This window comes from Brienomyrus brachyistius, chromosome 15 (genome assembly GCF_023856365.1).
Source record: "Brienomyrus brachyistius isolate T26 chromosome 15, BBRACH_0.4, whole genome shotgun sequence".
Classification (NCBI taxonomy): domain Eukaryota; kingdom Metazoa; phylum Chordata; class Actinopteri; order Osteoglossiformes; family Mormyridae; genus Brienomyrus; species Brienomyrus brachyistius.
The window spans coordinates 14,090,276-14,110,306 of NC_064547.1; the positions used below are offsets into that span (position 1 = coordinate 14,090,276).

A 20,031-nucleotide genomic window follows, 5' to 3' on the forward strand; every position below is an offset into this window, starting at 1 on the left:
ACTCTTCTTATTTGCTCTAGGTTAAGGCTCAGTTTCTCGTGTCGTGTGTCCTGCTTTTATTTGGGCATATGGTTTCCAAGGCAAGAATTTCAGAACTAGGCAACCTAGCAGTTGAATTTCCATTTAGGTTAAGATGGAGAATGGGAAAGAGCAGCTTCTTTTAGGCTCAGTTTTGAACCGTAAGCTTTACGTTTTGCCTGGATGTCACAGAAGCAGCCTTCGAGGAGAGTGCTGTCCCATGGACGAAGCTGAGGTCATGTTTCTCTTCCCAAAGAATCACCAACATCCTGGTGTTGACCCTGCTCTCTCTAAAAACCAGCCCAACAATGCATGCCCTTAAATGGGAATATTGTTACTCCAATTACTCAAGTAATTTTGGCCGCTCATCTGGTTTACAGCTTGTGCCCATTCAGACAGATGGGTTAGGGTCTACTACATGAAGTGTGCATTTCTTAATTTATCCCTTAATTTACACAGATGAATATTTTGACTATTTTGAATATTATGAACCTGTGATCTGTTCCTGAAACCTCCCTTTTGTCACACATCCCTTTTTTGTCCTTTAATCTATGTGGTCCCATGAACAAAGTGACAGTGACCAAGATGCACCTGCCTACGACTATTCCCAATCCCCCAATGACACGAAATCCGTGACTGCGACCTTCTGAGATGCATACGAGTTAATGAAGGTGGTTGCGGAGGGGAGCTTCCAAACCAAGTTAAATTGCATCACCATAAATCAGTAACCCGACTGCCCATTTGCATCGTGGAGTGTCCAGACCTGGCCCAGATCGACTCTCACGGAAGTAACCTTAACATTTTGGGTCACACCTGTGCCCTACACACATTTTTAGTTCTCCACCACAGGTAACGGTGGACCTGAATAACCGGGGCCCTGCCCGAGTTGGGGGCCGTCCAAAAGTGTCATAAAGAATTTCATTTTGTTTTCTAATTTGAACACTTTTGTTGAAATACCTTATATGATGAGTTCTGCTTATCTGACTGTTGTTTCCTTTATCTGCCAGCATCCCCCCCCCCCCCAAACCCCTTCCCCCCCGTCTGCTTCTCCTGCCACAAAATCAAAAGTGGTGTGATTCACTGGTGCACAAACCTATTGCGTAAATAACAAATGCAGTTAGTGGAGTTCAGAATCCAAAATGAAACTTAAACTGAAATCGGGATTTTAGAAGCAAAAGGAGTGCAGAGAGCGAGAGTGACTGTTAAAGGCAGGCAGGCAGGCAGGCAGGCGTCTGCTTACAAGCTTCTTTTCTCTAAAGTACCAAACAGTAAATATGTTGCAGTAATGCATGTGAACTTGTGATGTGGGCAGGAAGGGTGGGGAGTCAAACTACTGTGTCCGGGGCTCAAAATCTGTTGCTAAACCCCTGGCTATGAGTATGCATACAGTAAGACTTCCTAGCACACAGGCACCAGTGCACATTTATTATTTTTTATGAAGATTTATTTCTTCCAGATGAAACAGTCTGATTGAGGGACAATGGCAACGTACCATAAGGATTACTTAAGTTCGCACCATTTGTTCATGACCTATGTAGCTTCCTTGCGCACTTCTCAACCTTTAATATGTCAGAGCATAATGCACCTGGGATTGTTTTATGCGGTATGTCATCTTTTCTTCTCAACCCGCTGTTTCCACTACTTTCACAGCAGCTGCAGAGTTGGGTCCAAGCTTGAATCCTTTAATCTGGTAATAAGGGGAATAATGATCTGGCATCTGGAAGCTTTATGCTGCAGTAATTGGGGAGCAGCAATGGTTCCCCACACCTTCAGAAGAATGGATTTCATTCAGCATGAATTAAGACAGATGAGATAACATTCGGGTGTATTAAATGTGTTCGTTATCGGTTGTCAGGCCGATTTTTTCCCCTTCGTTTGTTGACCTTGCTTTTAATGTGACAACTCTGACATGTTTCGCAAACAGGTGGATTTGTGTGTTTTTCTTCCCCTTTTCCCTGCTATTTTACATCTAGACAGGTGTTTCCTGTCCAACTTTGACGTGAAATTAAGCACAGCTCCAGATGTTCTGCCCGTAACACAGCCAGATGTTTTGGCTGGAACATTTAATCAATGTCTAAGCAGAGCCTGCAACAAAACGCATCATAATGAAGGACAAAAATATAACTTGTGCAGAACCTGCACCAACATAGGAGTAATCAGACGGCACCCTCTGTATTTTTGGGTTCAAGCCGATCTTTTCAGACCCAATGAATCCTAATGTGGAATCTAAACGGTGTCAAGTAAACGAATCTTCTAAAGTTATATACGTTTGCTTTTTTCTTACTTTCTCCAAACAAATCAGACTGAGAAGCCTCTCTGATTTATGCAGTGAAATGTACATTGAATTGTAAAAGGTCTGTGTGTGACTTTGTCCATGATCAGAAGCTTGGTGGGTCAAATCCCATGGTTGGCAGAGTAATGTCACCTTTGGGCCCCTGAGCAAGGCCCTTAATCCTAGCTGTTTCGAAGACTGGCTGACCTTGCTTTCATTGTGTCACTTTGGATCTGCTAAATAAATAAATGTAAATGCCTGCTACATACCAACACATTGGCCAGGACCATATTCCTTAGAGAGACATTTAAGGATTCAGAGAAACCTGAAATATAGTAAAACATAAAGATTCACATGTGCTTGATGTTTTTGTGTCTAAATGTCAGTTTCAGTTACTGAACTGCAGGTTTTAATGGCCCCCTCTAATGAATATTTCATTTCGACTGATACGTGAAATATCCTGACTGAATGCTATTTGGTAAATGTATACAGAAATGCAGTTCTTTATTTGTGTGTGTGTGTGTGTGTGTGTGTGTGTGTGGTGCATTATTTACATCATTTTTGTTTAAGCTGCAATGTGTCATTTATGAGACAGTAAGGTACTTGTAAATTATTTAACTGCTTGAATGAATGATAATATGCTACGGCAAATAATATAACTGATTACGGAGCCTTCAGGCAAGACTACACATTGCCATCTATCTATCTATCTATCTATCTATTGATGACTCAGTAATATCTTCTGCATAAAGAAAAAGTACTTTTTTTCAACCAGTTTAGTCCTACTATACTTTATGGGGGCATTTGACTGATATACAGCTCACTATGATTATATTAAAAAGGAGTTTGATGTCATTTGTGAAAACAGAGGTCATCTATGCTTAAGTCACACCATGCCCATAAAATCAAACTTTTCTCCTCTTAATGACCTGCAGTATATCATCGACTTTATTGCTCTGTTGGCTATTTAAACATTGGCTGGTAAATTAATTGCATATTTTACTTGGATTTTCGAAAAATTGCGACGGCACGTTCCGTATTACAACTGATTAAATTAAAAATAAAGGGTAACAATACATAGTAAATTGCATAGCTGATCATCATGTTTAACATGTTAACCCACTTGTATGCCATAAAAATCTACTCTCTATGGGCGTACATGATGTTTACATTATTGCTGTCAGTACGAATCTTACGGTTCCCAGTACAAATCTCACGGCTGGCAGCAAAGACCCTGTGGCGGCTGTATGAAGTCTAACGGATGCTGGATTGAATCTTATGGATGTCTTAATGCATCTTATGGATGCTGGCATGACTTATTCCTGTGCATAAATTATGACCTTTGCATTCCTTCTACGTCCTTCTCTTCATTTACTGTTTAAAAACACATGACAAATATAGGAACAGATGAGTAATTGAGGCACATCTCGCAAATGTGTGCCTTCTGAAACACGCAAGCCGTTTACCCAGCCTCTTGTTCTCTTCTGTATCTCCTCCTTTCTCTTTACAAAATGCATTTAGGTCCAGACACTCATTCTCAGGGCCCCAGGACAGTATTTTTAGAACTCATTTGTTTGAGGAGTTTTTAATCTGAAGACATTGAAAAGTTGCGCCCACTGTGAAGTCGTCAATCACGCCGGGAAGAGAAATTGTGGCATGATTTGTTATCTGTTATTTCCCTTGCTGTGGTGACTGTCTCTCAGTGCCAGGTCTGTCCTTAAGGCCATCACTTATAGGAGACCACTGTCTGTCAAAACCACCGGCAACTTTAAGGGCTGCCTTTGTTGTGCCAGACAAATGAGGGTGACCTTTAACAATAAAATAGACACCTACAGAGAAGGATGAAACAGCAGACGAAATTAAGAGCACCAAGCGGTCATTTCACACACTTCCGGGAATGATACAAGAGAAGGGAGAAAATAATAGCTTGAAGTTTGAAATGTAACTTAATTACGTGGGAATATGTGGGCAGACGTTGTCAATAATAAAACCGTAGCTGGTCAGAGATATTGACAAACAGCAAGGAATAAAACTTAATACTGCCAGAAGCGATCTAGAAATCCATTAATTATGAATGGTGTTGATGGAGAGTATACAGAAAAGGAATGAAATTACTGCCTATGAAAGGCCCGTTTGTTTACTTTGTTTTGGCAATTTAGAAAAAGACCCAACATATTTGCAAGTATTCCAGAAGGACAAAATAAAAGCCCCAAAAATCATTGACAGCCCCAATTAGCTACTTTACAAGATGCACAGCTAAGAATGACCAGGTAAACTCAGGCGTGGGAGTGTTGTGATTATTTTGTGGTGTTCCTAGAGGAGCTGTATGCCTTCTCAGGGTATGCAGCCTGGACCGCAACACGGTTTGTGGTCTGAGGGGCGGAATTCACCAGAGAAGCCAAGTGCTTAGTGGGGGCAGTACTTTACAAAGCTACAGAAATCAATCGCAGAGAGTACTTCCCAGGTAAGATAATCTTCCTCATGTGGCAATAATGGAATTAATTTATTGATTCTTTAAAATATTTAAAAATTGTATTTAAACATAGATCCCTGCCTGTTGTCAGGAATAAAAACAAAATGTATAATAGATAAGGCATTCAGATTATTGACAAACTTGTGTGATCTTAGAAATCATTTCTGTGCAAAGCACAGAAACTTAATTTTCAGTTTAAGTTTACAGGACATATGTAACATGTGGTGACACTTGAGTAGTCAGATACTCAGAGACGTCTCCAGTATGAAAGTATAGACACAACAGAGGGTAATATAGCAGAACCAATAAGAGTTTGGTTGGTGACCATCATTCAGCAGCATGAAATGCAAAAATATTGCATTAATAGCCAACTGAAAGCATGTCTGAATAATTGCTAACTGCTAAATGCTAGGTAAGGCATCACTGAATTCTGAGACCCTCATCCCTGCCATTTTCTTTGGAACAGTTTACCTTGCCATATTTGGCCTGTCCCAACACTGATCACCCTCTTCTCGCTGGCCAATGACCCTGTGAGAGGTTGAAATTATGTTTGTATATGTTGGTAAATCTACATTCATGACTATGCGGATGCTTGTGGGCGTGAATGTATTCCTGTGCATATTTTATGCCTGGCTGGTCATGATTGGTGTTATGTTATGTGTATATATGTTTTTTTATTGACGTATTTCCTTTAGCCGTACAGCACTGTGGTTAGCCTAGGCTGTTTAAGCATGCTTTGTAAATAAAGTTTGACTTGACTTGCCATAGAGTCTCCATTTACCATTTTTCCTGCTGGTGCCACCTCACGTCTTATTGTGTTGCCAGCAAACCCTCAGTAGAAGATGCCTCCACCATGCAAAAAAAAAAAAAAAAAAATGCTCCCAGAAGACATTTAAAGCCTGGGTGACTTAATGTGATGTTTTTGCTTCCTCCAGAAAGCAAATGCGACTGTAGTTTGCTTGAAAGAATCAATGCATTTTGCATCTGTAATGCATTTCCAATCTGTAACATTCCGAGTCTGACAAACCTGATCTTAGAAGGATGCATATTTGCATCGCCCCAATGCTACTTGTCTCATGTAGGTGCTCAGTAACTCGACGGCTTCCCGGTTATATGACGGAACATTCCAGAACTGCTTCCCCTCTGATGCTTCCTGCAGTGTGAACACATGTTAGAATACACATCAGTCGCAGGGCATGGGTAAAAAAAAAATAAAAGCTGGATGCAGTGGTGCATTGCTATATATTTTAGAATGGATGTAGGTATGAATCCATAACCTTCACAGTAATATTGTGGAAGGTTGAATGGAGAAACCCCAGACAAGCTAGGTTAAAGGCTGAGGTTTAATATTACAATGTCACTTAGGTTGATATCTAGAAGCAGCTCATAAATCTTATGATGAACTCCTAACTGACAAATGTGCGGTGTCAAGTAAACATCTGTATGGAAAAATGTACTATTGCTGTAGCAACAATGTTTTTCCATTGCAATAGTCTAAAATATGTCACACAACACTATACGTAATACTTGTTTCAAATGTAGCTTACAATGAGATCTTGATTATTGTTAAATGAGAATCTGTCCTTTTTAGTGTTGAATTTCAAAGTATTTTTTTTTTCATTTTATTGCATAGCTTAATTTGATGCTTTCAGTCATGATCATTATTTTATTGGTACCACTTTACAGGTTCCCTTCTGCCACTTGTAAATGGCAGTAACTCATTAATAAAAAGAAAACTGTGTTATAACTTGTTTAAAATTGTCTGTTAATAATTGTCTGTTAACAAAGTGTTACAACAATTAATAACCAGATTATAAACCATTCATAAACCCTTTGTATGGTCAGCCTTATTGTAAAGTGACACCTTTTATTTTATTTGAATTCTGCTTACATTAACTGTTTTTGAGTTTCCACAGATTAAGGTTGCAAATGGCGGTCTGTCCTGAGAAAACCTATTTCAGTGTTTACTTTATACGGATAGCAACAGAGTCCGCCTCTGCCTCTGTAAATACACCCGGGCCTGTGTGCATCTGCCTGACTGAGGGTTCACCCATGTATTCAGCCCCTTTCACTTGTAAATGTATTCCTTCACAGAAATGCATCACCTTGAAGAATGACTCTTTTTATCCACTGGGAGTGAGCCAAACAAGTCTTCATTCACCATTATAATCAGTTCTACCTCCAGCAATATCTATACCCCTAAATTTAATGGGTGCCAGTGATTAGGTCTTAAGATGAAGGATCTTTTTTTTTTTTTGTCCATTCAGAAGAAACGTGATTGCTCCCTGTATTTTTAGGCAAAATAGAGGTCAGAGAATTCACAATAAAATGTTCAAATTGAGTTTTGAAATGAATATATTATTTTTTATGTTAAGATGACCCATACAGAAGAAAAGGATACATTTTTTGTTATTGTATTGTATAGCAAGAAAATCCTTAACCTTACCCAGGAGCATAATATTGGAGATGCTGTCCACTGTTAATCTGAATCACAGCGAATCACAGCGAACCTCTTATGCCGAATCATCTTGCGAGCATGTGTGACTATATGTTTTTTGTCTCCTGCATGCCATTTTGTATAGTCTCCGTTTTTTTTTTTTTTTGTTTTTAAATCTCCAGATAAACCCAGGAGAAATTTCATGAGCAGTGCAGACAAAAACCAAAAAAACAGGGGCAATGGGAAGTATTTGCTCGTCCGTGGAATGGCGAAAGTGAAGAAAATGGAAGCGAGGACAGGAGCTGACTAGAGTTATGAATGATACATTAAACGACTGTCTCGGGTCGAATCTGGGATTCAGGTGGACCTCCAAGGCCTGTCTTGCCATTCCCCACCCCGCAGGCTTCATTTCATCCACGTCTCATGCATGGGAAGCATCTGAAACTACTCTAAATGTGCAGAAAACACAGCACTGTCTTCCCTTTTCTGGCTAATAGCATGTATGTGTGAGCAACATTTACTGCAGGCCAGCTGATTTTGTCAAAGTCAAGATGGGGGGTAGTTTAAACAAATCGCACTGGAAAGGTATGTAGTTTTACCAGTGCAGTGTGCAAACAGTAATGTGGATCTGCAAAGACAGTTTTAATCAACATGCACCTTTCTGATTTACAGCACTAGCATTTACTCTTTCATTTAAATGGAAATTTCCACTTTGCGACTCACCCTAAACTGAACCATCATTTTTTTAATCATAAAATATTATATTTGTCGCATCTGCTAAATATCATGTGCGTGGATGCACAGATTTACGTTTGATTGTTTATCCATGTTTACTTCTTTAAGAATTATATTGTTGCGTATCATAGCAAATAATGAAAAATGCTTCTATCGTTCTCTGGGCTAAATCCCAAACTACGAAAATAATACTGCACTCAAGGATAAAAGGATTTGCATTAGACTTTAAGCAAAATGTGTTGTCCATCCATCCATCTTCCATCTGCTTATCAGGCAGGATTGCAGCTTGGATGGAATGCCAGCCCATTGCGGGGAAATTGTGTTGTATATATCATTTATCAGGAACGGTCAGTTCCACTATGTCACAATAAAGACAGATCACGTTGTAACTTCTATATTTTTCTTTTTTTTTTGGAACTGAATCCAGGGCTGATTCTTTCCTAGTCATTCTTTTTCAAAACAGATTGACGCTTCCTGAATCTTGGAATACTTTTCGGGTCCATAATTGGTGAACGTGATCGCGGCTTTTGGATGGTTTTGCCATTTGTCATGTTAATAATCGGTGTTAATGGTTCCACCCTAGAAGGCGTGCATTATGGGAAATTGTTATTGTCTTACTGGACTGAAGGACACGTCTGTCTGACAGCAGCATCTTCTCCCACATGCCCTTCTTTGTTGTGATGCCAGAGACAAAAGGGGGTGTCAGTCCTTCCCAGACATGTTTAATGCATGTTATCCCCTCTCTTATAAGAGACGGACCCTCCATCCACCTCTGATTCCATCCCTCCTCATCACCTTCTCTGAATTTACCCCCCACCCCCCCACCAAATTCGTCATTCCTAGTGCTTTTTTTCCAGCGTGCGACTGAACTGATATGAAGCAAAACCAATGCATCAATCTTTTCATTGTGCAGGATCTCTGCCTGTTTGTTCCACCGCGCTGATGGAGATCGGGCCCATTACCATTGGCGGAACTGCATTTAAAGGGGCCAAAATGAAATAACATTAGTAAAATATGAACTGAGATATGTTTGATATGCACTTCAAAGGTATAAAAGGCCAGAGAGAGCCCTTGGTTAATTATTAAAGATATGTCTAAAGGAAACATGAGTGAGCAGCATTCGGGCTTTCATCCTCTGTACCCTTTCATTGTCCTTTTTTTGCCTGAGATTGCCAAGTCAGGGCCCATATTAAAAGCAGCGGATAACGTCAGTGGAACCAGGGGTCTAATGAATAGTCCTGATTACAGGCCTTAATGGGCTTGAACTTTGCATAAATTTTTATTTGGAGTCAGGCTGTGTTCTTGATTGAAAAATCATTAATGTAATACCTCTCCGGTATCATTTTCTTTACTTTTTTTTGTAATCTCCCATAAACCATTACACGAGATCTTATTATAGTCATGGAAAGAAATGCTAAAATTCCTAAATGTATCAAGTGAATCTGAGTCGGACTGCTCTCGATCTGGGAGAGTGCATTGTCTGTGAGTTACGTCGGCATCCAGGGATAGCTGACTTTGAATTCTGACTTTCGTCACAGGAACGCCTGAGCGCCATCGCCTCTGGTGGGAAGTGACAGTGGAGTTTAATAGCTGACCCGAACGGCGAGAATGCTTCAGAACCAGAAACTGAGGAACCGAGACATCTTAGCATGCACAAGCTTTGAGCAGAAACATTGCTGGTGGTGTGTGTGTGTATGTGTCTGTGAGTGTGTGTGTGTTTTATTTGGTTGCCTTACTTTGGAATCTACTGAAAAAATCACGTGGGTGCACTAATGTTTCTTATTTTTTTTGGCAGTGATTGAAAGCCATCAACCACCCCACCCCCCTCCCTGGCATATCACACTAATAATGGCGACTCCAGACTGATGACTTTCAATATGCCTCAGTCTAGCATGCTATCACATGGGGGCCAAGGAGGTCAACAGTAATTCATAACTGCTTTAAAATTGCGAGGATCCCCACCAGCTGGCAGCACTCAGACTCCCCACCTACCAAAGCGGCACCCCCCCTTACCGGTTTGTGTATGTAAATGGGGGGGGGGACACAGGGAATGCTCTGCCTTGGCCATGTCTTGCTAAGCATCAATCAGAGCTCTGAATGCATCAAGGGTATTTTCATTATGCCTAGTTATTTACTGCATCAGGACAAATTACTCTGGTAGGCTGCGGAGCTGCCTTTTTGGGCAGTGTGATGCAGTCATTCGGGCCGCGGCACAGGAATGTCATTGTAAACATACCAGGATAAATCTCGCGATCGAGACCATCAATCTTACCTTCCCCCCCACACTGTGCCCCAAGCCCTCCTGCCCCCCCCCCCCATGCCGCTCCTGTGCCCACCTGCTACAAATACAGGGATTGTTAAATAGGTGCTGCGGTTTTAGATTTCTACCCAAACTTGCTTGCGTGAGCATCTCCCTCCCCCTGTCTTTGAAAAGAGCCTGATTTCTGCATTATAATTGCGGAGAAATAGATATTGTCTTTGGGATCACGTTACTAATGAAAGGAAAAATACTGGAATTGAAGCTGTATATTTCTTTTTTTTTTTGCAATTTTACACCACTGTGAACTAGAAGAGCACTCGCCCCCAAACACCATTAAATATCTATTTGATTTATACAAATTTTCACACCTAGGACTGATAAATAAAACAGCAAGTACGAGTAGACCACTGCTGAGTTTTTTTTTTTTTAAGGCAAAGCACGGGGCCAATCGCTGACTTGCCCTGCAAATATACGTTCCCCATCCCTTCCATAAGCCGTGCGCTGTAATAGGAGTATCAGTCAATGAGCTGTCATCCACTCAGGGCTGAGCTGAAGCCTCCATATCGTTCTATTTGCAATGTAATCAAGGCTCCAGCTATCACGCCCACATGAACTCTATATTGATAATGAAAAACGCATAATTCGGCAGTGCAAACAATCTTTCAGAATCTTATAACGTTCCTGATGTACAATTAGGTTTCTAAAAATACTTGTCACATTCCGCTCTTACTAATGGATCCCATTCACATTGTGGCTTGGAGAGAGGGTCCTGGCGCCTTATACGTTATTTAAATGTAAATGTAAATTAATTAAGAACAGACTCATAGGCAATTTCATCTGAATCCATCTATGCTCTTCTCGGCCGTCCCCCAAGGTATCACATCTCTTCGAATTCTCTTCCCTCCCCCCCGTATTCATGAGTGTCCTCCCAATGAGGGTGGAGGACGGTGCTGGCAAAGGCAGATCTGGGTGGGGGGGGTGGCTAGGCAATAGGTGGGAGAGCGAGTCGTTTATTGCAACGGTCCGGCGCAGCGACCCCCCTCGGAGTCGCACTTTGATGAGGGCTGGGATTACTCTACGAGCAGCAGGCATCCAGGTCTCAGGCAGGGGCCCAACATCAGTGCTGTGTGACAAACAGAAAGAGAGCCGCCCCAGAAGCGGTTAGCGTGCTAACATATGGCACTAATTGGCACCTGGTCAGAGGGAAGGTGTTAAATGAGAGTTGTTAGATTATAGTCACCGCATCGTAAAGGTTAGAGGCATGGACACACGCCTCGAGACACATACACTTGTTGGCGCCTTTTAAAGAAATCGTTTTGTTCCTGTTTTGTGTCCTTTTTTTAACTACTATTATTATATTTTTTTACTTATTTCTCAAGAACGATAAGTGTCCAGGATGGAATCTATTATTGTATTATCAATGATTTGTTAGGAAGAAATGCTTTTCCATGCATTTTTATAAAACATCAACATAAAGCCATTAAACACAAGCCCCGAGACGGCCAAAGGAAAAGAAAAGCAGCCAAAAACAAGACAGTTAACTGCCATTATGGAACATCAAAGCTATTGTAATATGTGTAAAGGAAAAATCCTGGACTTGGAACAAATAAAAATTGTTGCACAACTCCATTTGCATTAGCTAACTGCAAGAACCCATTAAGCTAGCGGAGCATAATGGCCTTGCTTTGTTTGTAAACTTTATTCTTTTTTTTCATTTTGACTTCAATAACCATATTGTATGAGCAAACACAAAACATTCGTTTGAGAACTTTTTTTTTCATTTTTTTGTTTTGCAATCCACTCATATATTCTCTGTCCTCTAAAAACAGCACGGTCCTGAAGAGTTTACACAAATTACTAGATTATGAGTAACTTTAGGGTTTTAATCATGGTCAGCTCTTCCGTGCATGTCGACTTGATTAAATTTGCAGTTCTGTGATGAATTGGCTCAAATTCATCAGCGTTCGGTGGGTGTATGCTCCGGTCAAGGTCAAGACGGGCGCTCTGTGATGTGACGCTGCCTGCTCGAGGAGGGAGCAAATGGTTGGGGAAGGAGCTGGGCTCTTAAGGAGGTCAGAGGTCACTTGTAGAAATTTTGATACTTTCTAGCTTAATAAATCCTGGCAGCCTAATCATGGTAGGGTCTTTGTGATGTTTGTAGTTACAGATGCCATATGTAAAGGGATCCTGGTGGATAACTGCAGGGGTGTTGGGATGTGAATGTTCGTGCGAGATTTCTGGAGAAGGGGAGATGAACCTGGGGTGGGATAGATCGTGGGGGGGGGTGGCGGATGCCGCCTCGTGGGGCGTCAGGGAAAATGTGGAACTCCAAAGCATTTCCATTTCTTGACAGCTCCGCAGCCTCTGTGATGGAAAATATGATAAGGCCCCCACTGGTCTAATAGGCCGAACAAATGTTAAGGGCTATGAAGTAGATGAAGCGGGATCAAGTAGCGGGTGCGGCAGTGTGAAAATAAGCCCGGCCCGGGACGCCCAGGAGAAGGCTCAGCAGACGGGCGGGTGACAAAGGCGTCGGATGAATGAGGAAGCCACCTGCAAAGCTGAGTCTGTCTTGTAGGATTTGGATGCCGTGTTGCAGTTGGGGATGAGGCTCTCCTTTGATATCCATTGGAGATTATATGGGAGCATCAGATAAAAGTACTACATAAACATATGGCTCCCCGTCTCGCTCCCTCCGGGAGGGGGCGCTCTTGGGGGAAAATTCATATTTTTAGATGCCCATCAGATGTGAAACGACGTGAGAAGCTTTTAGATACCTGCTGCTTCGTGCCAATCGTTCCACGCCTATAATGACCGCTCTCTGACATCAGCTACATCTCCTGCATCTCCTCCAGTGTCCGCATTAAAACAGAGGATGGGTTTCTGGTTTCACTTTATAAGGCCTATTGATCCATAATGCCACAACCTTCACCCGAAAGCGTTTCAGCTGTGCAAAGGTATGACGCGAGTATTGGAATTAATGCTGTCTGCCCATCACTCAAGTTGCGCCATGTCGTCGAGGCACGATGTTGTCGGTGTCTTTTTTTTTAAGCATTCTGACACTTCGAATGATACCAAAATCCATCACCAGAAGGAATATAATTTCGGAGAACAATAAGATTTTCGGGTAATGCGATACAGAGGTTCTTGTAAGTCCGAATTATCGTTAGCCGAACGGAGGACGCAGAGGTACGTCATCATACTGATCACACGTATCGGACAGAAAGTCTTGGAGTGATATAACGAAACGGTATAGGATTTATTATGTAAAATAATCGACTAGGCCACCTGTGAATATGTCAGAAGCATCGCTAGTCGATGCTGAAGTATGTAGCCGCAAAGAGAAGTTGACGTTTGTGGCAGATGGATCAAATTAGGGTTTTTCAGCCGCCGTGCTCCTGCTCGGGGTGCCAGGCGAGAACCGCGTCAACGAAATGAATGTGCGGCCTGCTTTTTTTTTCTGTAAATGCCCCCCTCGGTTCGCGTAGGGTTATTATTAGGCCGGGAATATCAAGGGACATCGAAACTGAAAACGACAGCGATACAAGTTGGGGGTTTCAAAACAAATCAATAATGGCATCCTGGGGACATTTATAATGTGGACGGGCGGCGAGGGACGCGGTCACCGGAGAGTTCCGTTACATCATTAAGTGTGACCGCCATTCTCCTTCGTGAAATAACCAAGAGCTGAAAAGTTACAAGAGACAAGAATGAATAACTGGACTAGTCAGTATGATCATGCTAGTATTACTTTCTATGGTATCTCCCCTTTTAGAGGCTCATCCAGCTGTTATAATTGTGATCCTGTCCTCCTTTGAGTTGCAGTGTGACGTACTTGGATCGATTAAATAACATCACACAGAAATAGCAACTCTGACGCCTTTCCAAATTTTTCATTTGTTTATGAAAAGATAACATCAAATCTCCCAGCATGCAACACTTTCAGCATGATTCTGATTGTCATGTGCGTGTGTACGAATCTACAACATGGTCCAAAGATGAATAAGGTCATTTGAAGAACAGTTTTCTGTTTAATTTTGCTTCAGGGACTGCTTTGATGACTACCACAACTGTACAACATCTCTGCAGGTCAAATGCTAGTTGCCACATATAAGATAGAGGCTTTTGCATAGCTATTAGAACTGCAGATATTGCAGAGTCAAACTGAGGGGTTTTGCAGTGAGCATGAAAAATGGTTTTGACAGTGCTATTTAATCATTTAGCTTTTACACAGGCATATAAACACCTTGTTGTGTGTGTGTGTGTGTGAGTGTGTGTGTGTGTGTGTGTGAGTGGGTTATGTATATATTTCACAAATGGATGAATTCCTGTTATTTCGGTATAGTGGGGACCATTTTTTGTCCCCACAAGGGGAAACTCAATTTTACAAAAATCTGTGACTGTAATCGAAGAACTAAAAATGTCAGAAGTCTTGTGTTTTGTTTGATTACTTATGGTTATGGTTGAGTAGGGGTTAAGGCTGTCATTGCTGAGATTATGGTTCTTTTCATAGAAATGAATGGACGGTCTTCACAAAGATATGAATACAAATTTGTGTGTGTGTGGATTATGCTTATGTTACATTGTGGGGACCAAATGCCTCCAACAGCATGATAAGAACCTCTTATTTTGACATTGTGGGTACCATTTTTCAGGTCCCCACAAAGATTTGTGATTGCAATCAAAAAAATTAAGATGACAAAAGATTTGTATTTTGTTTAGTTACTTATGGTTAAGGTTAGGGCTGGGTGGGGGTTAAGGCTGTCATGTTGGGATTAGAGATTTCCCTACAAAGATATACTTACAAACTCCAGATACTAAAATTTTCTGGTTAGAGTTATAAGTCAGAACATTTACAAAAGCTAGCTTGGAACAGGGAACACTATCCAAGACTCTGAATCAGATAATAATCCTTTGGGAAGAAAAGAACAAAAGTGCGGTGTTGCTCATCCATGGAAAAAGAGCATAACTTTCCCACATTAATTAAAAAAAAATCTAAAATCACATATTTAGTTCATAGTCACATGTATTAAACATCAGGTTAAGATTATATTGCTTGTGTAAAAATATACATACATAATATAGTCTAAGCTTTTCAGTATTACAGAGCTGCATTAACACAGGCAGTTTTATCTTACGCACTGAGACAGTGTGCAGTGAAGAATTAAGGCAGGCAATAAGTATAGTAGCTACTGTCTGCTGCCACTTCAAATAGTTTCTATATCTTTTATGCACAATACAAAAGACATCCATTTTTATTTCTTTTTCTCCTTTTCGCTTCCTTTTTTCCTATTCTTATATGCATTCATACTGTGGGAAAATAATTCCAGGAGCCTATAGTCTGATTTTCCACTCCTGCACTCTGAAAAGAGAGAAGTCAGGCAAAATTTCAGCGCAGGGTAGAACAGCTCGATGGAGGAGTGATACTCACTTCAGGTTTTTTTTCTTATTTTTTCTTATAACAATATAACAAAAGTTTTTTACCTTTTTTGTATTTTACTGGTAGTATAGCCCCCCCCAACCTCATACTATTATCATGCTGCAGATTTAAAAGAAACTGGTTTAAATTAGTCCTGGATCCAAGCTGCATACATTTGACATAATGAGTTATGCATGTTGATTTTTTTCTACAGCTTCCATTTCCAGGAAGTCAAGGACAGTGCCATAGCTGCATACTAAGCATTCTGAAATGTCCTGTTGCGTCACCATGGGGACAGCCCATGTTCGATGGAGAATGGAAGTCACGAATAGAATCATGTAACAAAAAAAACAACATTAATTTCTGTGGATTTTCTTTATTGAGTCTCCATAAACCAAGTAATTCTGCATGATACACTAACATCACTTGTTTAAAGTGAATAACTTCCTCTCATTAACAGCTGAGTAAACTTGATTTATTAATGAAATCTAGAGTAAGAGTGTCAAATGAATTCTTAGCAATGGTGTTTTTACACTCCAGCCGTATTCTCTAAATTAAAACTGATTTTAATCTAAATTAGGGGTCTTCACCTTGGCATCCACGATTCCCTGGAGGTACACAGAGCAATGGCAGGCAGGAGATCCACAAGAAATATTAACCCCCCCCCTTTAGATCCTTCTTATTTATGTGATCACACACTTGTGGTAGGGGGTCCCTAGCTCAGGTCTGCTTTCATCTTGGAGGTCCCTGGATTGAGAAAGGCTGATCTAAATTATTACCTCTAAATTCTGAAACTATTTGATGCCGAAACCAAAAAAAATTATTTGTATATGAACAGATAACATGCCAGCACTAAATCAAGAGTGCAAATGTTCTGAATCTGCATCATGCTTTATGTTCATGCTATTTATATGCTCGTAATTTTTATTTAATGATTTAATAACGTAGCAACTCAAGCCCTCGTCTTACCTCCTAGAGCAGCATCCCTGACTGTTCTACCAATAGGCAGAGGCCCCTCTGCATGGTTCTGTTATAAATGAGTTTCTTGTCAGCGATCACAGAACCGTACATGATAACCACTTGCATTTTAAGTATGCAGATGATGTTACTGAACTTTCTTGCCAAATGACGATGAAAAAGACTGCCGATATCTGTCGCTTTTGTAACCAGGGTCATGGTAATTTGCGCAAAGAGTGCGACAAAAATCATCTTTGCTTTCTCAAGGAAAAATGTAATTTTTAAAATGGTTAAGGATTTTTAACGTTTTTAATAAACATTTGTCTGGTATTTATTAATAAGCAAAATTAAGTGGTTTGGGCTGATATATCTCTAAATGTTTAATAGAATGCCCCATTAGTTTCCTCTATGAGAATTTCAGATGCTGCTCTGAGAAATTTTCACCTGGCCTGACCTGAGAAGGTACAAGATGTCAAAAGTGACCAGAAGAGCTCTTGCATCTTTCTTGCCCAAAAGCATTCACTTGCTGATTAGAATACCTTTGGCATTTGATGTTCGCTGCATTACTGACTGATGTATTTTCAATGTTCATGAGCTCTCGATGAGCATTTTCCTAAGGACAATAATGTTTTTTGTTAATTAGAGCTTTCAAAGGAAGATACATTTGGAAGGAATAATATAAAAAGGAATACAAGGCAATATAGTTGGAATTAATTGAATAATGAATAAATTATTACATAAATTATTTAAGTTAGCAAATTCCCAAAATGGGCATTGAGAAAAGCATGGGCTGGGCTTGACATCTACCCAAAGGTTTTATCTTCACCAGGTTGATCTTTTAGTTTCTAGATCAAAGGTTAATTTTGACCTTTGACATGCAGAAGGCATTTGAACTGCTTAAGATTACCTGCCAGTTCTTCTGTGGACCTTTTGTTGGACATCTTGAACAAAGAGCTTCTGCACAGCTGTTCGTAACATCAGTGCTTCCTAATTGGAACGTCGTGTCATCGTAGGAAGTGATTCAATGAAGCTTGGGGCTTTGACGCTAGGTGGGAATGGGCACATTTAATAACAGGGTCATGGGGTGGGTGGTCACACTGTCCTTCGCTGTACAGCCCATGCTGAGTGTCTGGCCTTTAACGTGGTTGTGTGCTGGGAACTTGCCCTTCATTAACTCCTTTGAGGGCCAGTGATGCGTGGTCTGTGATCTTTCAAAGCCCTCCAAGAATTAAGTCCTACATTCGCCTTTATATATATAAAAAGCATCTATCTGATCATGCCACAACATAACACACAACATATATATATATATATATATATATATATATACACACCAAACATACATGCCACTCATTAAAGCACATGACAGCACTGTTCACTACACTGGTTATGGGAGGAAAAGAAGCCGTGTGATCACTTAATGCCCTTGATCACTGCTAGATACATTGCTGGTCGGTTTCGGAGAAGGCCGTTTATGACGGATGTTGGATAGAATGATTTTTACAGAACCAATAAGGGCAAACCATTATTTCATTGTTTCCCTCTTTGATCTAACTTGCATCATCTGGGTTGCACCCTAAAGAAGGGTGGCTCTTTCGGGCACAGTGCAACCATTTCATTACTGGAGCACTTCCATCTGCCTTATTATTGTGGCCTGTATCTTTGTCTCATATCAAAAGGTACTTGCAGTAATTGACATCACTCTTTAAATAAGTATGGCAATCGAGTATGGATCACAGAGAGGAATTCTTCATTATTTATATGCCCACGAAAACTGTATATTCTTCTTGTGCCATACCGTTAATGGTGGTGGTGGGTGGATAGTGTATTTGTTGCTTTTATTTGTGTTTTATTATAGTTACAATGTCTGGGTATTTGGGGGAAATTTTTATTGGTCTGCACACTTGGATGGATACTGTGATATGCTAACCAATGGCATGAGAGCAACTATGCAGAACCACATGATAATTAGTGGGTGCACACAACGCCTCCGGGGCCGAAACACCACTAATGTCAGCATTGCTTCCTACGTAGGAGGCCCTGCTGCAGATCCAGTTGTAAATTAAAAATGTTTAAAAATCTAATTAGAACGAACACCAAACTAGTACTAATTAGGATTTTATAGTTGCATCAGACTTTAGATGGATCACTTATGTGTCTATGTGCTCAAAGATGGCTGCTGAGAAATCACAAATTAGTGGGAAAAAAATGTGTTAGAAGGGGGAAATTGTATCTTTCATCCATTTTCCATGTTACTCATCCAGTACAGGGTCTCGGAGAGCCTGGAGTCCATCCCAGGAATCACAGTGCGCAAGTCAGGGAACACCCTGGATGGGATGCCAGTCAAAACAGTATAATCAAATATCAAAGCATTTTTCAGGCTTGTGCCATTTGATAGCATATATGTAGCAAGTCAAAATAATACGCCGAAATTATACTATGATTTTCTTGCAGACCATCATTATTGTGTATTACACTATCTGACTCTCTACTTAATTCACTATGCTTATTTCTGATAATATACCGGACACACTGTTTTTAGTAGCTATAAATCAGAAGTCCTCGCCTTTTAGCAGTGATTATAATGTATATACCTGTAACATAAAAAATCTGATCCACTAAATCTGCGATTTCAGCCTGCAGACGGCAGTTGTAAGAATCCCCGGGAATCCTAAAAGGCCACCTGGTCTACTTATACACTGCGACATAAAGATATATATATATATATCTCATAATTTATTATTTGCTATTTATTATTTGCTGATGAAGATGGAGACACTCAGCAGGAGCTGAATGCAGCAGGCAGCCCTTTGCCGTGACACTGGGCAGCTTATTAAACTCAGGGGTGTGAAAAACAGAAGAAAATGTGACAGCAGCAGCATATGTCTGAGCTGCGGAAATACTTTTTTTTTTTTCTTTTTAATTCATTTACCCGGCTTGCCGGCAGCTGTTTTGAGCATGAGGCAGAGACAGTTTATCTGAGAAGGAAGATTACTCTCTATCTAACACATAAATCAAAACAGTTCTTCGGAAGGCACTCTGTCAAGGCCAGTGCATTTTAACCTCTGATGAAAAATTAAGGCAGGTTTTACGTTTTTGGTGTAAATGCATTTAAGAAAAATCCCGATTGCATTATAAATATATTGGAGGTTCACGTTCACCTTAAATTGACGCCGTTTTGACAGGCCCGTATGACATCATCAGAAATGCCCAAATGATATCATCAAGAGAACATTCACCCTAAAACTCCTTTCTTCACAGGCACAAAAATCTGATAAAATTTGTTTTTAATGTATTATTTACTTGATCCTATCAAAAAACAAAATGTCCATATTCAGAATTTACAGAGAATCGTTTTGCGGGTTTGAGGAAAGTGCCGCTCTTCCTGCTATCATCATTTCTAGCACAAAACAATGCATCTGTTTGTTGATGCCACATGTTTTATATGTACCTTTATTTT

At 40.5% G+C, this 20,031-nt stretch overlaps 1 long non-coding RNA gene across 1 annotated transcript in view; it reads right to left on the reverse strand.

The window, feature by feature from the left end:
- Positions 1 to 20,031, reverse strand: part of LOC125709380 (uncharacterized) — a 55,816-nt gene that overhangs the window by 11,735 nt on the left and 24,050 nt on the right. Inside the window, exon 2 of the long non-coding RNA XR_007382690.1 lies at positions 5,791 to 5,916. This is a non-coding gene — a long non-coding RNA (uncharacterized LOC125709380). The remainder of the gene's footprint in view (positions 1 to 5,790; positions 5,917 to 20,031) is intronic.